Genomic DNA, 19,350 nt, shown 5'->3' on the forward strand with positions numbered 1-19,350 from the left:
AATTGTATATTTTTATGGTATACAATGTCATGTTTTGATACATGTACGCATTGTAGAATGATCATATCAAGCTAAGTAACATATTTATATATACCTCACATGCTTATCATTTTTTTGATGAGAACATTTAAAATGTACTCTTTTAGCAATTTTGAAATACACATTACATTATTATTAACTACGGTTATCATGCTGCGAGGTAGATCTTAAAAGTATGTTTCTCCTTTCTAACTGAAACTGTACCCTTTGACTGACATCTCCCCATCCCCCCCACCTCACTCTCCCAAGCCTCTGGTAACCACCATTCTACTCTCTACTTCTGTGCAGTTGACATTTTTAGATTCCACATATAAGTAAGATCATGCAGTATTTTTCTGTCAGTGCCTGGCTTATTTCACTTAGTCTAATATCCTCCAGGTTCGTCTATTTTGTCACAAATAACAGGATTGTCTTCCTTTTAGTATGGTTGAAGAATATTTAATTATATATGTGTGTGTGTGTGTATATATATATATATACATCCCATATTTTTTTATCCATTGATGGTTGATTCCATATTTTGGCTTTTGTGAATAATGCTATAGTGAACCTGGGAGTATAGATATCTCTTCCACACACTAATTTCAATTCCTTTGTATATGTACCCAGAAGTGGTATTGCTGCATCATATGGTAATTCTACTTTTAGTCTTATGAGAAACCTCCATACTGTTTTCCGTAATGGCTGTACTAATATACATTCCTACCAACAATGTATATTTTTAAGAAAAAAGGAAAGATGTAAAGAAATTCATGTTTATTCCCTCACGGTCTTGACTGTGTTTTCTCCTTAAATTAGCTTAGAAAACAGTAGGAGGAACTCAACCACCAGCATAGCATTATGAGATTTTTAAAAAACGAGCCTATCTCAAGTTGATTTATGCTTATGTCTAAGGGAGGACTTTCCATCAATAGAAAAATATTAGAAAAATAACTTCCTAATTAATTTCATTTTACAGCTTCATTAATGCTAAACTTTTGCAGAGTCAATTTATTTTGCCTTCAGAGCAGTGGAGTTTATTTTAATTATAAATGGCATGACCTACAACATATAGATCTCAAGTGAGAAATAAAAATTTCCACTAGTGCTTCCAAATGTCTTGATGCTTGGTAACATGTTGGTTCAACAACTGCGTGGCAAGATGAACAGTTTTCCTTTTTATCTGGATACATGGAAGTCAGGTAGACCCTGACAAAACAGAATTGAATATTCTGGAATCCATGATATTGCTATTTTTTCCCCCACTATTCTGGTTAGAAGGCAGCTCTGATTACTTCTTTGGCCCCTGCAATGTTAAATCTACAGGGAGAAGAATCAGATTTTTACTTGTTTCTAAAATGATTTAACTAAAAAGTGGGCTGTGATTTTATCTTTTTAAGTTTGGTATGGACCATAAAGCAAGGCAAATGGATCCAACCTGAAATAAATTTAAGCTATCAAATGAGTAACCAGATTTGAAGGGCTACTTTCAATTTAATCTTTAGTTCTTCGTTTTAAACACACACACACACACACACACACACACACACACATACACATACACACACACACACAGTAGGCTGTTATTCATTTATATTTTTCCAGATCCCATTTATGTGTATAGTGTCATCCTGGAAGACTGATCAGAATGAGAACTCATTTTTCAGCAGTAACAGCAACTAGGACAATCAGGCAGAACCACTCCCTCTAGACTCTTCTAGTGATGGTTCCAGAAAGTTGTAACCTGAAAGAGGTGATTTTGTCCAGTGGTACTATAAAGAATTCGATCTCATAGTTATGCAATCTGTCCCAAGTCCAGCTTCGAATCACTCTTGTGTGGCTTCTTTTTCTCACTAAGGACTCTTTTGTAGATTGACTGTTTTGTCCCCCCAAAATTTGTATATTGAAATCCTAAGCCCCAGTGGAAGGTATTAGGATGTGGAGCTTTTGGGAGGTGATGAGGTCATGAGGGTGGAGCTCTTATGAATGGGACTAGTCCCCTTATAAAAGGGACCTCAGAGACCACTCTTGCTCTTTCTGCCATGCGAGGATAGAACATGAAGTCGGTGGTCTGCAGCCCAGAAGAGCCCTCACCAGAAACCAACCACTCATGCTGTCCCTCAGATCTCAGGCCAGAGATCAGAAATAAACATGTGAGAAATAAATATCTGTTGTTTATAGTCCACCCTATAGCAGCCCAACTGCTTTGTTATAGCAGCCCAAACTGACCCAGGCAGTATTTTTTATATTCAGTTAAACTAGATTTCACCCCAGCAAACATGGCCTGGTGGGTAGGGCCCTCAGCTGGAGGCAGAGTGGCCGACAATTCTGGTTTATCCTGGACTGACCTGCATTTAGCACTTGAAGGTCTCATGTCCTGGGAAGCCTCTCAGTGCCAGGTAAAAACGAGGATGGTCGATCCTGATCATGAAAACCAAGGCTATAAGCTACCTGGACCTTAGAGTGATACATGAAATTTGATCGATGAAGATAAAGTATAGAGAGGAGTGAAAGTTAATTACGATTGATTGAGAGGAGCCGGTGGAATATGTGCAGTGGATTAGGCAAACGTTGCTTTCCCAGAATGCTCCAAATGCAGTGGAAAGGGTGCAACTTGACCTTCTGTCATTAGAAAATTTCTGGCCTTGCAGATCTCACCTGTTAGGTGTCCACAATAACAACAGGAGTCCCGCAGATTGGAGCGAATCGAGCTGCCATTTTGATGCCTGACTATGAGAGGCAGCTGCATAGGCGCTGTTAATGAAAATGGCCTAATATGTTGCAGTTTCAGTTTTCCTGCAATCTAGCTTCACTTTTACATGTTCTATCTTTCAGTGGTGAAATGAAGAACGATTCCTTCTCTGTGAGATAATAAAATAAAATGGCTTGGACTTTAGTATTCTGTATAAGGGTAAGCTCACAGATTCAGTCACTGAGTTACAGTCTAATATTAGATTGTATCATTTCAAGGCAATAAGGCTGTTCACAGCATTTTAAACACTTACCATGCTGTTTGGCAACACAGAATACATCAGTGTTATGTCTGCTGAGGTTAAGATTGCCAAACCACTAGAATTCACAAGGGGCATATATCTTCCTTGTAATAAAGACCATGGACCTGATTTAATCTCATTTTTAAAGCATTAGCAGTCAATAAACCAGTCACCACTAAAAGTTAACAGTTGGCTTTGCTTGGCAGAAAAAAAAAATCTATTCTGTACCCTCAGGTGCAATGTAGAGCCCATTTAATATAATGCCCCTCTTCCATTTTTGCTTTCTCAAAGTGTCTTTTGATCAAAAGAAGTGTGGCAAATGAAATCTGTCTTTTTATCAGTCAGCACATTTTATGCAATGATCTCGCCATGCACCATTCATCCTATTTTCTAGGAACTTCTCAAGTGCTCTTTAAACCCTGAGTGTACACTTGGCTGGAGAGGGAAGGAGAGTAAGAAAGATAAACGAAGGGCTACCATCCCATCCAACATCTTGTTAAAAGTTGCAGTGTAAAAAGCTACTGACAATCGGTATTTCTGGTTATTTTGAGTTCTGTCAGTAAAGAACTCTTGGGCTATTAAATGTCCATTTGAAAGCCACTTGACCATCCTGGGTGAGACTTGGGGATTTTATTTTTACCCAGTTAGCTCTGATCTAAAATGCTTTACTTTTTCTCTGCTGCATATTCCTCTGTTTAGCCCTCTAGACTGAGAACAGCTTGAGGAGAGAAACAGAGTTGGACGTTATTTATCTACAAAGCTTCTCCTATCACCTCCTCCACTCTGTAACTAGCAAAGCATTCATCCTGTCATATTTAGTAGTAGACAGTTGTTTTACCAACGAAGACATGGGGCTTTGTGCCATATATGGAGAGTTTCAGCTGTTGGTACCTTCCTCTACCCCTCTGCTTCTTCTCTTCCCCCCACCTCCCATCTTCTTCCTCTTCTTCCTTCTTCTCCTCCTCTTCCTTCTTCTTTTTGGACTAGAGCAGATTAGTTAAATTTACCTATATATGTACATATATAAACATATTCTTGATGGACTGAATTCTAATAATTTGCTTTATGTCACAATAGTCTATACATTTATTAACTATTGAAGGCTTTGGAATTAGAAAAATGGGCTGTGCTGGAATATTCATAGGCCACTTAAAAAGAAAAGGCATGCATTATTTCCTCTTTCCTTCCCTAACTCTTAATGTCAAGATGAACTTGCATCTGGCCCAGCACATCTCTGCTACTCCAGATGTTGCCAGCTATCTGAGCCTCTGGGTTTTCTTCTGTTCGACAGATGTAATAATAACGTACCTCCTAAGCCCGTGGTGACTTTTAAGTAACATCTAGGATATGAAGCTCTAGTGCAGAGTAGATTCTTATTGAAGGACAGCAGTAGTATAAATAGATCTAAAGATCATCATTATTGTGTTATCACAATTATTATATTAGGAACTTGCAACTTTCAATATTCCCATGTGATAATGCATGACATTTTTTTCTGGGTGGGGGGGGGAATGAAATATAGGCAACAAATCCTGAGCCTCGTATATTAAAATCTTGGATCAGATATCTGTCTTTGCAATCTGTGAACATAAACTGGGATGCCTGAATTGAGTCTTCAAAAAGTTTAATCCATGCAGTTTTTTGGCAAGCAGTGCCAAAATCTGTCTGACTAAAAGAAATATTTTTGACCAATGTTGATCTACCATAATGTCAATGCAGCCAATTCAGTTTGTACTGACCAGACCCGGAGTTCTAGATGGAGCAACTACTGCAATCATTTCAGGCACAGATGGTGGGCACTCTTCTCAACCTCCTTAATGCCCTTTCAACTGAAAAAGGTTCCCTGAAACTGGCTCATGAGAGTTAGCTGGTCTAGACGGAGCGTTTGACCATAAACACCTGCCTCCTACAGGGGAAAAATTAATTCCAGTATGTAAGATGACCAGATAACAACAGAGCTTCTATGAATGATCACAAAAGTCCCATCTTATTTTATTTTTTCTGATACAACTATGACCACCTGTCTACCCATCCACACACCTACCCACCCACATAGCTACTTGCTACTCAGTTGCCCTGCAGGCTCTGAGCAAGCACAATTGGAACCTAAATGATACCTTTGATTTTTTTTTTATCAGAATGTTATGGGAGTACAAACATTTTGGTTACAGATAATGCCTTTGCCTCACCCTAGCCAGGGTTATAAGCATGCCCTTCCCCCATACAGTGTGCTCGGCATCCATTTGTTGTGAGTTTACCCACCTCCACCATCCCCCTCCCACCTGACCTGCACCCAGTGAGTCTTACTGCCATGTGAGCACCTTAGTGTTGATCAGTTGGTACCAATTAGATGGCAAGTACATGTGGTGCTTGTTTTTCCATTCTTGTGATACCTCACTTCGAAGGATGGACTCAAGCTCTATCCAGGATAATATAAGAGGTGCTAGTTCACTACTGTTTTTTGTAGTTGAGTAGTATTCCATGATATACATGTACCACATTTTATTAATCCGCTCATGTATTGATGGGCACTTCGGTTGTTTCCACATCTTTGCAATTTTGAATTGTGCTGCCATAAACATTTGAGTGCAGATGTCTGTATTATAGAATGTCTTTTGTTCCTTTGGGTAGATGCCTAGTAGTGGGATTGCTGGATCAAATGGTATTTCTATTTTTAGCTCTTTGAGATATCTCCAAATAACTTTCCACAGGGGTTATACTAATTTGCAGTCCCACCAGTGGTGTAAGAGTGTTCCAATCTCTCCATATCCACACCAGCATTTGTTGTTTGGGGACTTTTTGGTAAAGGCCATTCTCACTGGAGTTAGATGATATCTCATTGTGGTTTTGATTTGCATTTCCCTAATGATTAGAGATGCTGAGCACTGTTTTATATGTTTGCTGGCCATTATTCTGTCTTCTTTTGAAAAGTTTCTGTTCATGTCCTTTGCCCATTTATTGATGGAGTTGTTTGATTTCTTCTTGTTAATTTCTTAAATTCTATATAGATTCTTATTATCAGCCCTTTATTGGATGTGTAGAATGCAAATATTTTCTCCCATTCTATAGGTTGTTTATTTGGTCTAATGATAGCTTCCTTGGCTGAGCAGAAGCTTTTTAATTTGATCAGGTCCCATTTATTTATTTTTGTTGCTGCTATGATTGTTTTTGGAGCCTTCTTCATAAATTCTTTGCCTAGGCCAATATCTGTAAGAGTTTTCCCAACATTTTCTTCTAGAATTCTTAACGTTTTACACCTTAGGTTTAAGTCTATTGTCCATTGTGAGTTGATTTTTGTGAAAGGTAAGAGGTGGTTATCCAGTTTTCTCAGCATCATTTATTGAATAGAGATTCATTTCCCCAGTGTATTTTTTTGTCTACTTTGTCGAAGATGAGATGAGACTATGAGGATGGTTTTATATCTGGGTTCTCAGTCCTGTTCCAAAGGCCTGTATCTCTGTTCTTGTGCCAGTACCATGCTGTGTTGGTTACTATAGCCTTGTAGTAAAGCTTGAAGTCTGGTAGACTGATGCCTCTCAATTTGTTCTTTTTGCTTAAGATTGCTTTGGCTATAGAGGTCTTCTCTGGTTCCATATGAAGCATAGAATTACTTTTTTCTGGATCTGTAAAGAATGATGATAGTATTTTGATAGGGATTGCATTAATTCTGTAGATCATTTTAGGTAGTATGGACATTTTCACAATATTGATTCTGCCAGTCTATGGGCATGGTAGGGATTTCCATCTGTTTCCATCTTGTACAGTTTCTTTTCTCAGTGTTTTGTAGTTCTCCCTATGTATGTCTCTCACCTCCTTCATTAAATATATTCCTAAATATTTAATTTTCTTTGCTACTGTGAAAGGTGTTGCATCTTTGATTTGATTTTCGGCTTGACTGTTATTGACATATATGAATGCCACTGATTTGTGCGCATTAATTTTGTATCCTGAAACTTTACTGAATTCATTTATCCATTCCAGGAGTCTCTTGGTTGAATCCTTGGGATTTGCTAGATATAATATCATATCATCAGCAGAGTTTGACCTCTTCTGTCCCCATTTGGACACCCTTAATTCCCCTCTTTGGTCTGATTGCTCTGACAAGGACGTCCAGCACTATGTTGAATAGAAGTGGAGATAGTGGGCAACCTTGTCCAGTTCCTGTTCTAAGTGGGAATGCTTTCAATTTTTGCCTGTTCAGTATGATATTAGCTGTCGGTTTATCATATATGGCCTTAATAATTTTAAGATATGTCCCATCTATGCCTATTTAGTTAAGAGTTTTTATGATAAATTGTGCTGCATTTTTTCAAATGCTTTTTCTGCATCTATTGAGAGAATCATACGGTCTTTGTTCTTGCTTTTATTTATGTGGTGAATTGCATTTATAGACTTGCATATGTTGTACCAACCTTGCATCTGTGGGATAAATCCCGCTTGGTCATGATGAATTATTTTTTTGAAGTGCTGTTGGATTCAGTTTGCTAAGATTTTGTTGAGAATTTTTGCATTTATATTCATGAGGGATATTGGTCTGTAATTTTCTTTTTTCTTGTGTCCTTTCCTGGCTTTGGTATCAAAGTGATACTGGCTTCATAGAATGAGTTGGGGAGGATACCATCCTTCTCAGTGTTGTGGAATAATTTCTGCAGTGTAGATATGAGTTCTTTATAAGTTTGGTAAAATGTAGGTGTGAACCCATCTGGTCCAGGACTTCTTTTTGTTGGAAAATTTTTAATTGCTGCTTCAATTTCTGTGCTTGTTATTGGTCTGTTCAGGAATTCTGTTTCTTCCTGATTGAGCCTAGGAAGGTTGTGTGTTTCTAAGTCTTTCCCCATTTCCTTTATGTTTTGCAGTTTTGGGATATGTAGATTTTGCTAGTATTTAAAGATGTTTTGTATTTCTGTGTTGTCTGTAGTGACCTCTCCTTTTTCATTTCTAATTGAATTTATTAGAGTCCTTTCCTTTCTAGTTCTTATCACTCTAGCAAGAGGGCTGTGACCCCAAGGGACTAAAGCAATACAAGAAGATGATTTCTACACCCCTGTAATTTTGCGCCAATTAACAAACCTAATTGCCTAACCCCTTGCCTGTCAAGCTACCCTTAAAAACCCCTGTCTTTCAAATTCTCGGGGAGGTAGATTTGAGAAATTTCTCCCATCTCCCGCTTAACACTATGCAGAATAAAGACTCTTTCTTTCTCTGCTGTAAAAACCTGCTGACTCAGCATATTGGCTTTTTGAGCAGTGGGCAAATTAACCTCATTGGGCAGCAACAAGACTGGAACTCAGATTGTTTAAGTCTAGATGCACACTTATTCCTTTATCACTGTGTTTCTCAGTCTAAGGACTAGATTTAAGGACATTGTAAAAAATTTCCCATTCAGTCATTTGTTTTTAATCAATGAAACTCTCCAATGTATAAAGGAAAATAATAATAATAATTGATTACATTTATCCATTTAGTCTCTTGAAAATATCAACTCCTGTGGCAAAACACTTTAATTTGGATGTTTTCTTCTAAAATGAGAAGATTTTGCTATCATAGGTATATATTCAATAATGACACATGATAAATCTCTCCTAAAGAACAGAGAGCATATAATTTGAAAAATAAGCTCATAAATAGTCTTTCTAGGAATAAAAATTTTTTTTTGATCTTTTTAAGTGGTTTTACAATTCAGGCCAAGTTTGCATTTTTTTTTCCCTGCTTCTTGAATCAAGAAAATAAAAGGCCAACTAAATTGCATTTCCTTGAGTTGTTATTTCATTCAGGGGCATATTTTTTTCTTCCTTATTACAATAGATGTTTCAAGATGCAAATTGTCACACTCTGCTTTTAAATAACACAGGCATTATAATTAAAATTCCCCTGTGTTTAAAAAAAAATAATTACTTACTTGAGGAGTTCTTTCAGTGAATTTTCTTCCAAAATGCCTCCCATTTAAATGAGTTATGAAATAATTAGTGAAAGCATATTATGGTGAGAGAAGCTGGAATGAAGCATTTTGTGAAATGATAGCCTGACCTTTATGTTCTTACTTAAAAGAAAGCAGGAAAAAAAAAAAGAGCTTGTCTGAAGAGAAGGGAGAATAAACCACATTGCCTCAGGTCACTCAAATGTTATATGAAGGAAACAGCAAGAAAAATGTTCATATTCCTTCTCTCTACAGGAGCAAATATAAGAATTTTGCCTAGAAGGTCAAGTTCATCCCGAGAAGCAGCTTGGAAAATGTATCCCAGAGCCGTTAGATATTTTTAAAATTCTATTTGGGAAGGTTCAGTTACAGAGCAAAGCTTTTCATTTTACACTGATAGGATTGTTGTTTATTTTCAAATGATGAGCAGGAGAATAAATTGTTCTGACTCCATATTTCTTAATGATCTTAATTATCTTCATTTAGCTAAATGTTTCTATTGTTTTGTGGTTAATACATGAGAGAGAAAGAAAATATAAGGAAGTAATGTGGTGTTTTAAGTGGTGTGCTAATCTTATCATTTTCCTTTAATTTTATTGCCAAATAAAACTGAAATACATTAATCACCAATATTGTCCCAATGCCTACTCCTCTATGTACCCCCTCCAACCTCAACTTAAATAATATTATTTTGAAGTGTAGGATTTTAGTTGGCTCTTTCCTATGTCAATTAACTCTGCAATAAAATTAAAATAGAAATGTATTCCTAAAAAAATATGCAGAGTGGAAAGACATCTTCTACATTATAAAAATTACAATAGGGAACTTGACAGGGCTTTTTATGGTAGAAACATCAACAAAATAACTTTTAAAAAAACCTTCCAACCTTTCATTTCCTTTTCTTTGTTATGAATTCTAATTCATGTGACAATGGAAATAGCTAATTATTCATTCCAAATTTAATCAGCATCTTAAGAGCACTGCTCTTTTATTCAACTCTTAAACTATCCAGAGTGCGATTTTGCTAGTACTATAATGAAAATGAAGGAGTAATATCTAAAATAACTCAGTGATAGTAACCAAAAATTCTTTTCAATTCTAGAATGCCTCTTTGGAATACAAAAACTTAATTTTCTTGATAAATGTCAGTCTAACAAAGATTTAAATCATAGTAATAATGTAGGGAAGAACAAGGTAATATCTTTCCCTCAGCCATCACAAGGATATGGCTGACACCTCTATGACGAAAGACAGATTAACAAGAGAAAAGCAGAAGAAATATATTTAACCAAAATTTTACGTGACAAGGATTCTTCAGAAATGAAGACCCAAAGATTCAGGAAAAACTGTATTTTTATACTAAGTCTTGTGAAAAAAGTGGATAGTTGTGAAGAAACATGAATGAATAAAAAGAGGTATGATCTAATGGTAATAAATTGGGGGAGTTCAGCAAAGCTGTTTGTTCAAATTCTTTTCCGTGTCTGTGTGATATCCCTCCCCTCTAGGTAAGAGACAGGACTCCTGTCATCTGAGAATCTTATGACCTACTTTTAGGGGAGATAGATCAGAGAATTTGTTTATGGACAGCTTTTATACAGAAAGACTGCAGAAGCTCAGAGAGTGACCTCCAAGCTACCATATTTTGAGGTAGCATGTCCTAACCCTATCATTAATAGATAGATTAGGTAGCATTACATTTCTGATTAAATAATGACTGATGATAACTTTAATAAAGCACTTTTATCTTTATGAATCTATCTCTTTACTGATTTTTTCCTATTATGTTATATCCATGGTAAAATTTATTATTTAAATTCAATATTTTATAAAGGTTATTGAAGTAAGATATTTATATTAGATATGAATTTTTTCTACAAAGTAAAGAGATGTTCAAATATACAGAGTATTCCAGAACTAATTACTAATTCAATTACTAATAATTGAATAAATTATTAGTAAGAGGAAATCATGGAAAATTTCAGTGCATACAGTACCGAAATCATCTTAAACTTTTTTGTCCTGATCAGCAGTGTATATAGATAAAAGTATTGAATACAGTTAGTGAACACAATTACTCTTCTCCCTTTAAGAAGTTACTGTTAATGGTCTAATTTTGTATTTATAATCTATATAACAAGCAGTCTAATCCAATGTTCATTTCTCCTATAATTGTTAAGTATGTCTATTATTTGGTAGAGGTAAGAGTTAGAATAAATCCATGCGGGAGCCACATAGTTCTGATGTATCAAATAACTTGTGTTGGTCCTTAATCCATGAGTTTAGCAAAAAACAACAATAAAATAATGATGACACATATTTTGGATAGCAATTAAATAACAAGAGTAGGTCCTATGTTTATCTCTTCCTTTCATGATGTACTGGAAATGAACATACACACACTCACACATATACACATTCCCACACACTCATTCACACATTGACACATAATCATACAAACACTACAAACAGCAGTGACTCCCAGTGCTATAGCCCAGAGTTCTTTGGAACCTTCCTATTAAAAGACAAAGCTTTAGCCCCAAAGGCTGGAGGATTTTCCACTGAAAATCCTGGTTTGAAAAATTCCTGCAGCCTCTATAGAGCAGTTCTCTTGTGCACATAATTCATCAAAGGTTCTTAACTGGGGCTTAGCTCTAAATGCAACTCAGGTATCTCTAATTGGACCATATGGAGCTTTGGGGTACTAATTTCTGGAGGGCAGTTAAGCCCCAAGGTTTGATCTCTCGGAGTAGCATTCCTGACTCAGAATCTCAATGGGCATGGGTCAGACAGTAATTGCATTTAAACAGTTTTATAGATATCAACATATGTGGGATATGGGAATGTGTGAGTGGATCTGTATTCTACTGTCTGCATATTTGCCATTACAATCTCTAAGCAATTAGGCTTATGCCATTTACATCTTAAATAGGTTACCCAGAGATATTTAGAAATAAATAGAGAACACAAACACACAGTCATTCACATACATTTTTGCTTAAATAGCTTTCCCTAACTCTCCATGACTTAAACCTATTGATGACTACCACACTCATAAAATCAGCTTTTTGATTTATAACCCTGTACTATTGTTCTATTACACACATTTTTGAAAATTGCTTTTTACCAAAAAAAAAAAAAAAATTAGTTTCATTGTAACCCTGAGGCTTTACCACCCTTAAAAATGGCTGCCCATTAGATTCATTTACTGAGATTTTACCTGGAACATTTCAACTCGAAGCCTATTTAAGAAAGTGTGTTAAAGGTTAATAAAGACTATATAGCTTCAACATTAAATTTCAGTGCTGGTTGATTTTATTGGATTGGATTTTTGTGGGCCCCTTGCAAGGGAATTCATCTCTAAAGGCTGGAACATGACATAAAAAATAATTAGTACTTCTTTGATGCAGGCACTAGTTCCAGGGGCATCACTGGTCCCACAGTAGCTGGGACACCCATGAGCTAACATTGTGGCTATTTCCATTTAGATCCCGGCCCAGGAGGGACCTAGGTTTGGAGGACGGAATTGCAGGAAAAATAAATGTTCCTGTAGCCTAAGCCCTTCCCTGATATACACTTTGCATATATCTAGGATTTGTTGGCTTATTTGTTTTTATTGAGAAATAGTTTGTATATGATAAAATTAATCCTTTAAAAGTATGTAATTCAGTTGTTACTAGAATATACATAAAGTTGTACAACCATCATCACTAATTCCAGAACATTTTCATCACTGCCATTTCCCCCTCCTCTCATGCCCTGGAAACACTCATCTACTTTCTGTCTTTATTGTTTGTTATTAACATAAATGAGATTATTTAATTATCTTATAAATATTATTCTGTGGCTTGTTTCATTCGCTTAATAATGTATCTGAGACATCTTTCTATATTTGTTCTTGCAAATCAGTCTCATACTTTTTAATTCCTGCATAGCATTTCATAATTTACCGTTCATATATTGGTAGCTATTTTATTCAGTTTTAATTTGTTTTTTACTTTTGCTAATAATGTGTTAATGGATATTCTCATATTTAGTGGATACTCTTTTGCACATATCTTTGACAAGTTCTCTAAGACAAATGCCTAGCAATAGATTAATAATCAGAGAGTCAAAGTGTTACCGAGAGCTTGGCATTTGTCCTCCAGGCCACTTCAGAATGAGAACAAGTGGTTTGAGGAGAAGGAAAGAGAAGTTTATTACTTTGCTGGCAAAGGAGGAAAATGAGACTCTCGTCTCATCTCAAAAAATCCAAATTTGCTGAACATAAGCAGAAACACAGAGCTTTTAAAGGGAAGGTGCTTAGTTCTAGGCTATTGTTGTTAATGATTCTAATCATCCCATCTTAGCCAAAGACAAAGCCTGTGACCTCCCAGGTCTAGGAGGCCAGCACCTGAACTGGGATGGCTGAGCTATCTTCTCTAACACAAAGAACAAAAGACATTCACTTACCCTCCTGACCACCTGCCTGAGACAGGGATGCAGGCCCAGCTGCAGTTCCCAAAGGGAGTGGGGGAAGTTTGAAAGAGACAGAAGATATATATATTTTTTCAGGCCATTCCCTCTGTTACAAAAGGATATGATCATTTTAATAGGTACTGGTATATTCAAAAGCATTTTGTTGGCCTGTATCTAAATATCAGAAGCCAGGATTTGTTTTAGTGCCATTGACTGAGCAAATAGAGCTGGCGTTTCCTTAACTTAAAAACTTCACTGAAGTCTACTGCTTACTCCAGTATAAATAGTGTGAAAAGAAAATCAAAGTCTCAGGGCCACCTACCAACTCCTTACGCAAAAGAGAAGGTAAAGGCCTCAGGCACCTGTGAAGAGTCATTCATTACAGAAATTCCTTGCTAACCTTCCATAAACAAGGATATGCAAATTGTACCTATGTCTAGCACCTAAAACTAAAGCCTATTCAATTGCACACTAATAATGAACCGCAAGTTTATCTTTACAGATAACAGAACTGACAAGACAGAACCAGACATTCTTACCCAGGGGCATCTGCATAATTGATGGTTCCTTCACTCCCTCTTTCCCTTCTAACATTCCTCTTATTTTATGTAAAACAGAGATTTCCTGGGCCTCACGAGAATGCAACCACTTTGCTTCAACATTCCCCCTCCTCCCCTTTTTCCTTCTCTCTGTATGCCTTTAAATGCTGAAGGTTCCAACTTCCCCTTCAGAAAAACAGCCACAGCTGTCTGCAGTTTGTGTTTTTTCCCAGGCACGTCCTCAAAATCTTGGCTTCATAAACCCTACAATGATTGAGATTTTTGCCTCAGTCATTTACTTGGGTCAACAGGAGTGATAAATTGACACTGTTAATGAACAGCCAGAAGCATTTGCCAGAGAGAATGTCATATACAGCAACCTAGAGGAGTGTATCTCCTTGGGATCCTGGAGTTCTCTTGCACTGATATGTGTCTCTCCTGCTTTCTATGAAAGGAAGCTTTTGGTAGGTATCGCTCCAACTTTGGGTTGAGGTTATCCTCCAGTGCAAACTAGAATTTCCCATGCTCTGTATATACTACCAAAATGGCACTGCGTTATATTAGCACAGCACAGAAGAATGAGAACTCTTTCTGGTGGCCTCAACACCCTTTAGGGTCTGACCCCTGCTTTCACCTCTAGCCTCATTTATAACCAAATCCATACTCTTCTCTTCAGTTTTTACATCAGTTTGCTAAACAAGTGTATTCTGGTGTTCATGGCTTTGCACCCTTTATTCTGTAGGTCTTACTTTCTCAGCCATCGTACTAACTCTTGCCTTTTTTAAGACTCTGTTCTTGCAGCCCACCTTCAGGAATCTTTCACTGGACCTCTAGGCCTGAGAGAGGCTCCATCCTCTTTGTGCTCACAGCAACCTGTGCTTCCCCTTCTCATAGTATGGAGCATATTTTATCCTTCTCATACTCCTGGAGACACACAACTCCTCCACTGGTCAATGACTTCGTGAAGACACGGACCATGTTACATCTGTCTTAGCTTCCCTAGGTGGGCAGGCAGACTCTTTAGAACCTGGTTAATTTTATGGTGTAACATAGTGCTTAGGAGCATGGGCTTCAGAGCCTGCCAACCAGGACTTTGTAGCCTATCTCTAGCCATTCACTATTTCAGTCAACTTGGGCCATCTATGGAAATGTTCGGGGCCTACTTTTTCAAATAAATGAGGCTGGGGCATAGTGTCAACTTTATAAGGTTGTTGTGAGTATTTCCAAGTAATGCTTAGCAGAGAGCCTGGAATATAGTAAGAGCTCAATAAATGAAGCCTTGTGAAAAAAAGAGAATTAGGGTAATAGTAGAGATTCCCTAAGTTCCTTGCAGCAAATGGGGAGAGGGAAACCCCATGGAGAGCCCTCGTTTTCTCTGTGGGGACTCCTATCCTGTGCCCTGATGCTCTGTGAGTATCCGGCCTGTTTCCCATGCAGAGGTTTGCCCTTCCCTGTCCCTACGGCCCTGTGCAAACATGTGAGGTTATACGTGCCTCCTTAAAGCTCTCAGCACCAGTCCTGTGGGATCAGTACTTCTGCCCGAAGTAATCAGCATTATTAAAGTAATGACTGTACTAGAAAGTACTTGGATAATATTCAGGGTTCTGATTTTATTCTTTGATGATATTGAACCACATCATTTAAATCTAATTTAGTAAAAGTCAGTTGTAAAGTTTGTCATGGCTTTGAAGAGCTTTTTCTGTACCACAAAACTTGGGACTCTTTCATTTTCTCCTAGGAATTCATGTGAACTGCCAATTGGCCAGTTACCCCTGCTGGCTTTTAACATATCATGAAAGTAAATGGTTATTAAAGACATAAAAATGTTATTTAATACTAGGGTTAAGAGGCTCATGCTAATGGTGGCTTGAATTAACAGCTATGTTTTCATATAAATTTTGATTATTTATAATGGACTTAGAAAATTATCCCCATTTTATGTTAGTTGGCCACTTGTGTTCAAAAATGCAAGCCGTTTTCCTATTTTGCCAGAGGGTCTAAATTTGTTTCTTCTAACATTAAGCTATCTTTATTTACTAAGTCTTATTTTTCCCTTAACTTTGTGTAAATACCTATAGTACAAGTGCTTCTCTTAAAAAAAGGCTTTTTGAAAAGCTTTTCCTGGAAAATATTTTTAATAATCAGCATTATTTATGTTGCCCGTGTAGTTATGTAAATAATTTCAGCCTTTTCTCCACCAGTACTCTTATAACTTAGCATGCCTTCAGAAAATGTGAATACGATTACAAGATAATACCGCCCCAATAAGCATTTTCGTGCTTTGGAAAGAAAATGTGAGTGCAGAGTTGATAATGTGCATGAGGCCTGGTGACAATAACAAGGATGTTTATAAATGAAATAGTGCTACAAATGGCACCATAGTTTCGAGGAGAAAAGCAATTTGGTGAAGTGAAAGATGTTAAATGTTTTAATTTTCTTCTATGCCAGTAAAATCTTGTAAAACAAGGTGACATATTAAATTTTATATACTACAGTGGCTCCAAGAGCCTGTCAACATTTTTATTATAAACCCTATTCTCAGAGCTTTATAACTCAGCTTTAAGAATTCACTCTGGCTTGACATTTGGAGTGCAAGGTCTTACCTGGGGAACATATGTTTCACATGTTTTAAAAATTACAAGTTTATCTATTTCCCAGGTTATAATGAGTAACCTTTCATACATTTTCTCCAGGCTGCTATGCCTCAGAAATTGGAGGCAGAGATCTGACATGGGGTAGGTCGCCAGTGGGGGAAAAATCTACAGATATGTTCAACATAGGTCAGGGCTGCTGATTCTCATCACTGAAACTCACAATCATACTAATCACTCTGCTGATCATACAGAAAGCAAAGAGCTTGACTACGGTGCCCTCAAGGTTTTAGACTAGACTTTGTGCTGTCCAAGGATACTATGCCAAACCTCTACTGATGAAATCCTGATTAATTGCAGAATTCTTAGTATTATTCTTGTATTATTTTGTAAATAGCATCAGATCTTTCCCTAAAGTTTCACAACATTCACTGTAATCTTGCTGGTTTGTTGTTGAGTGTTCTGTGTGTGTGTGTGTGTGTGTGTGTGTGTGTGTGTGTGTATGGATGCGTGCATGCATGCGCATGGTTATTTCCCCCCATCATTACTCAGCACACAGGAGGTCTTCAGTCAATATTATTCAGCAATATAACCATCCTCTTAACACTTTGAAATATCTGCAGTTAAATCTCCTAAAGATTTAGTTTTTGGAAAGTAATTAGAAAAGAGTGAGGGAGAAATAAACAAGGAACCAGTCAAAGAGAAAAAAATACCTGTTGCCATTTGGTATCAGGTTTTGAAACATCTTAAGGACTACCCAGTATGGCTTCCCAAAAGGATACAATTGTGGGCTTTCTAGAAAAAAAATGGAGTTCTTCCAACAACAGTGTGGTACTAAGTCTTCAGTTCTAGCTTGTTTTAGGAGAATTCTAGAAAATTTTGGGTATGCATTCAGCATTATTCCACTGACACCTAATTATGTTATATTTTTATATGGCTGTCAAATTCATGTTAAAATGTGAGAAACACCAAATGTATAATCCCAACACTTGTTTCCATTGAGTGAGGACCAACATTGTAGCAGTTACCTAAAATATCATATTTTGCTTATATTCTTCACAACCATCCTGTACACAGTGTTCCTCAGAAGAAAACTGAAGGTTACATAATTTGCTCCATAGCTAATTCCCAAGGCAAGTTTGGAACCACGTCTTTCAGACTCCATAGACTTTAATCCATCATGCTTTTCTTTATGTGTACAAAGACATCTGTTTCTATTTGTTCCTTTTTTTTTTTTTTTTAATGAGGATCATGCTCTGCCTAACCCAGCATGTGGCACACATTTTCCAATGGAAGATGTTAGGGTATGAAGACCTCCAATTAGCAAACAAACAAACAAAAAGTATAAAAGTACTTGAAGTCTTGAAGTACTCTAAGTTTAAACCAAGAAACTTAGAAAAGAAGGAAATTGATTACCTTTCACTTTCTCTCTCTCCCTCCTTTGCCATCTCTTTCTTCCCTCTTCCTGTGAGTCCTATTGCAGTGAATGTCACCATATCCACCCAGTCACCCAGGCCAGAAACTTGGCCAATGTCTGTCTCTCTCATCTGCCACATTCTAAGCAAGTAACAAACCATGCTGAATCTCTCTACAAAACATTTTTTTTCTTTTAAATAGATTCTATTTTTTTTTTTTTTTGAGACAGAGTCTCACTTTGTTGCCCGGGCTAGAGTGAGTGCCGTGGCGTCAGCCTAGCTCACAGCAACATCAAACTCCTGGGCTTAAGCGATCCTACTTGCCTCAGCCTCCCGAGTAGCTGGGACTACAGGCATGCGCCACCATGCCTGGCTTATTTTTTCTATATATATTTTTAGTTGTCCAGATAATTTATTTCTATCTTTTTTAGTAGAGAAGGGGTCTCGCTCAGGCTGGTCCCGAACTCCTGACCTCAAGCGATCCACCCGCCTCAGCCTCCCAGAGGGCTAGGATTACAGGCGTGAGCCACCTCGCCCGGCCAAAATAGATTCTATTTTTTAGAGCAGTTTTAGGTTCATAGCAAAATTGAGCAGAAGGGACAGAATGTTGCCATGTTTCTCCTGCCCCCACATACCCACAGCACCCTGACTCCCCCAGCCCCCCACCCCAAGCACCACTATTAACCTCCCTCACCAGAGTGGGGCATTTGTTACAGCTGATGAACCTACAACTGACACATCATTACCACCCGAAGTCCAAAGTTTACCTTCACTTTCACTCTTGGTGTAGTACATTTTATGGGTTTTGACAAATGGACAATGACAAATATATAATGAAATGTAGAACCCCTGGCAACCACCGATCTTTAGTTTCCATAGTTTTGTCTTTTCCACAATATTGTGTAGGTGAAATATTATAGTATGTAGCCTTTTCAGATTGGGTTCTTTCACTTAGTAATGTGCATCTAAGGGTCCTCCGTAGCTTTTCATGGCTTAATAATTTGTTTCCTCTTAGTGCTGAATAATATTCCAGTGTCTGGATGTATCAAGGGCTTATGGTCCAGACACCTTTTTCTTCTCTATAGATGGTTCCCAACATGCTGAGGAAGACAGGACAGTCAATGTTCTTGGCCTCTACTTCCCATCAGGACTCCACAGAGGAAAATTGGTGGCTTTTATTTTTTTCCATGTTTAAGGAATGATCTGCTTTCCCTTTGAGAAAGCAGCTTTCAAATGCTCCCATGTTTACTGTCAAGCCTCAGTGGACCTGATTTACTCAGTGTCATCGGGGAAGGGGCGATTCTTGGGGTCAGCTGCTGTCAGAGCTGGTGCATGAGCACAGAACACACACACAGAATGGTGCACGAAGCAGGCAGGAGGTGGGGAGCATTTTTTTAATGCATTAAATACAAGTCCTCATTC

At 37.5% G+C, this 19,350-nt stretch overlaps 1 protein-coding gene across 1 annotated transcript in view; it reads left to right on the top strand.

Moving 5' to 3' along the window:
- The window catches only part of DCC (DCC netrin 1 receptor), a 987,982-nt gene that overhangs the window by 361,238 nt on the left and 607,394 nt on the right, over positions 1-19,350 (top strand). The gene's annotated exons all lie outside the window — the stretch shown is intronic.

This window comes from Lemur catta, chromosome 16 (assembly GCF_020740605.2).
Source record: "Lemur catta isolate mLemCat1 chromosome 16, mLemCat1.pri, whole genome shotgun sequence".
Lineage (NCBI taxonomy): Eukaryota > Metazoa > Chordata > Mammalia > Primates > Lemuridae > Lemur > Lemur catta.